Genomic DNA, 1484 nt, shown 5'->3' on the forward strand with positions numbered 1-1484 from the left:
AAGGATATGGAAATGGAGATATTTTCCAAAATAGAAAAAAATGAGAAAGCCTAAGCAAGTGACGAAGGTCTGTGTAGGTTTGTTATGCTATATAATGAGACAAAAAATAATATGCACATACTCTTATAATCTTAAAATTTCTAATTCATCGTTTAGTCAAATAGTTTAAGGAACAAAATATATATCTAGTCAAGGTTTATCTGAGAATATTTGGTTTTTTATCCAAGCTTTATCTACATAGCACATAGTAATTAAAAGTACCAGACTTGTGGTACTTTTGTTAAACCTTATTGGATGTTTACAGCCATACTTTGAGGCCTATATTAATCTGCTCAGAGGAACTTAAAGGACAGTTTTTGCCCCTTGCCCTCCAAGGTCGACTAAGTTCCAGGGGACTATGGAACATCTCTCAAAATGTCCAAGCTGAGTAACCTCTTCAGAGGATGATGTGATAAGAATAGGAAGTAGGAATTGGCTAGGCAGTTAGTGTAAAAAGACCCCAAAGAAAAGTAGTCAGCTTCTTGGCTAAAAGTCAAAATGTCCTTGGGCCTTTTAACAACATACTCAGTTCTAAAGGCCAAAAACATCAAAAGTATTTGGGAGTTCTCGTCTAATCCTTGAAAGATTTTAGGGCTACCACTTCAGAGGTGGGAATGTTATAGTAGCAAACAGCCCACCCCACCCCCACCAAAAAAATAAGAAAGAGTACATGAAGTTATTAGGAAAAAGTGGTGGTGGGGAGATATGGGAGGAGTTGGAGGGGAGGGAGTGGGCATGGATTTGATCAAAACACCTTATATGCTTATATGCCTGTATGAAATTCTCAATAAATTATTAAAAGAAAAGAGTGCTAGGCTATATAGGGAGATCCTGTCTCAAATAACCCACAAGCCAAACTAACAAAAAGTTATACCAGTTTATGACCACTGATTGTGTATAAGACTGTGCAGTACTGAATCAAAAAGAAAACTTAACTTCGAAAACCTCACTCAGTGGCCAGAGAAAATGATATCTTAAGAATTCTCGTATTAGTCTCACTTTGACAGCACATGTACTAAAATTGTAACAATACAGCAAAGATTAACATGACCCCTGTGCAAGGATAACACACAGATTCATGATGTGTTCCATGTTTTTATGACTCTTCTACAGCCCCAGTATGCCTTCACCTATGCCCTAATTGAACTTCTAGAGATAAAATTACAGTTTAGGAAGTTAAAAAAAATAGAAAGTACTATAATAATAAAACTGACATAATCCTCAAACTTAAAATATGTAATTATAGGATATAAGTTTGAAATTCTCTGTCTATGATAATTTTTGAATATTGTTTACTGACAAAACTGTATTACCAAGCTTCAAGAATATTGTGAAATTTTCAGGGTTCTTCTAATATGAGTTTGCCATTCACTCTCCTTCCAAATTCTTCAACCTATACAAAGTCTTTCAGTATAATCACGTTACTTAAAGAAAGCAATGCTAAT

The 1484-nt window shown here is 34.8% G+C and overlaps 1 non-coding gene across 1 annotated transcript; it reads left to right on the forward strand.

Moving 5' to 3' along the window:
* The first annotated feature begins 1025 nt into the window (after positions 1-1025).
* On the forward strand, positions 1026-1137 carry LOC115070800. Its single transcript, XR_003849929.1, has one exon. It is a non-coding gene; the product is annotated as a U6 spliceosomal RNA (small nuclear RNA).
* The last annotated feature ends 347 nt before the right edge of the window (positions 1138-1484 follow it).

This window comes from Nannospalax galili, unplaced genomic scaffold (genome assembly GCF_000622305.1).
Source record: "Nannospalax galili isolate Female #2095 unplaced genomic scaffold, S.galili_v1.0 scaffold4178, whole genome shotgun sequence".
Classification (NCBI taxonomy): Eukaryota; Metazoa; Chordata; class Mammalia; order Rodentia; family Spalacidae; genus Nannospalax; species Nannospalax galili.